The sequence below is a fragment of the Carlito syrichta genome, unplaced genomic scaffold, assembly GCF_000164805.1.
Source record: "Carlito syrichta isolate Samal-C Ts95f unplaced genomic scaffold, Tarsius_syrichta-2.0.1 Scaffold305734, whole genome shotgun sequence".
Classification (NCBI taxonomy): domain Eukaryota; kingdom Metazoa; phylum Chordata; class Mammalia; order Primates; family Tarsiidae; genus Carlito; species Carlito syrichta.
In genome coordinates, this window is record NW_007249830.1 from 59,078 (window position 1) to 61,153 (window position 2,076).

Consider the following 2,076-nt stretch of genomic DNA (forward strand, 5'->3'; position numbering starts at 1 on the left):
ATCCACTCACCTCGACCTCCCAAAGTGCTGGGATTACAGCCTGAGCCACCGAGCCCGGCCAGGCCTGTTTATTCTTGAGTTTATGTTTAGTGATGTGATTCCTTCTCACAAAAGTAGAGAGGAGACGGAAAATGGAATCAAAACACGAAATCGCAAAGGAGGGGCCTTACAGTCAGCTGGCAGCCACAGGGCCTGGGGGGACAGTGTCAAGTGGAGAGGTGGGGGCCTCTGCTCCTGGGATCCGCAGAATGCTGTTGTGGGGAATGCTGTCGTGGGCCTGGCACCAACGGGTCTTCAGATTTGCTAAGCGAAGCTGGCAATCTGGATTTTTATGGGAAATCTCCCAATAATTCTATGCTGGTAACTAATTAACAACAACAACAAAATCACTGTGGGCAAAACAAGATGCTTCCACAGCTCAATTTGTTTGCTGAGCTGGTGGTTTGTAACCCTGCACCCAGAGGATTCTATCGATGTGGGTTTGAGGATGTCTGTCTGGAATCCATTACGATCCTCTAACAAGTGTGCCTCTCACCTGTGCTGGGCTCTGGGGGCACCACGGGGGCCTGAGGCGTGGCCCTTGCCCCTCTGCTGGATCAGAGCCCTCCTTAAGCTAGCTGGTTCACATCAGTAAACGCCCTGAGTCAAATTGTACCAATAGCAGCACCCAGTGTTAAGACTCAGGAGAGGGTGGCCGTAGGATGCAGGCGGCTGCATGGGGAGGTTTCCTGGGGATGGCCCTGGTGATCATCCTAGGAGGGCAGGGGAAGATTTAGCAAAAGGGCATGGCATGGCCGGCGTGAGGAATCAGAAGGGCTCAGGCTCTCGGAAATAAGATAGCAAAGGAGAGGACTGGATAGATTCCGAAAGGCTGCGAGTGCAGAACTGAGACATGTACTTGACTCTGGCTGTGAGAGCAGGACTTCAACGTCCACATTCTGGTCTGAGGCTGAATGCCAGGAGCCCTGAGGTCCCCTGATGGACATCTGAAGTGTCCCTCCCACTTTGCGGCATTCCGGAAATTTCCCTCTCTGCTGTCCTGGCCACTGTTTCTTCATCCCTGGAATGACAACTTCCCTAGGCCATGGGCCGTGCCTGTTCTGTTCACTGAAGTCTCCTGCAAGCTTAGAACGATGTCTGGAACGTAGTAAGTGCTCAACAAATGTTGACTGCCTACTTACCGTGAGCTAGCATTGCTCTGGCCTGGGTACCTTGAGCTAGCATTGCTCGGGCCTGGGGGGCTTAGGACAACTCTCTGAGGACAAGCTCTAGAGCGCTATGTTCTCCTTTGGAGGACGGTAAACAAGCAGGGCAATGAATCAGATGACTTCAGAGCACGGCCTGTGTGTGACTGGTCTCCCTGCACTGTAGTGGACTGTTTTTGTCTCCTCCCAGCCTATGAGAGCCGAGGGGGCAGGGCGGAGGTCTGCCTGGCTGCTTGTTTCATTGGTAGCCCCTGAGGCTGGTGTCTGACAGTAGGGAGCATTAAAAAAAATGTTTCTGCTGGCTGTATGGAATGAGCAAACGCTGGGTGACAATGATTTCAACCTGTGTGCACCTGTGCCCTCCGGAGGACTTGGAACTTATCATTATCAGCCCAGGAGTAATTGCTGATAAGCCTGAGTGTGAACCTCCTTGCAAATAGAGAGGTAGCAGGGAGTGTTTAAGAACAACGGGGCTAATCTTAATTAATGACCTGATAACTGTAATTAATCGCATCATATCCGGAGGCCCTCTTGGGAATTCGGTAGGGAGTAACTAGCGCTTGGCAGCTTTGGGGCGGGAAGGGAGGGGATGCCGGATCTCCCTCCCACCGCTCTGAGGCCGGGCGAGCTTTGGAGGTTACAGCCTCAGTGTTCTCGCGGGGAAAATGGAGCTGCCGCGCAGGGGCGTCGCCGATCTCGGCACAGGAAGCCTCACCCGCGCCTGCGAGGCGGTCGCTGCCAGGGTGGTTCTGGGGGCCCGCACGCCAGGCTGCAGGCTCCCCGTGTCGACGGGGGGCGTGCTGGGACGGGACGGAGCCTCGCACCCCGTGGGCGCCAGGCGGTGCGTGGCGAGACGGGGAGGGGGAGCGGA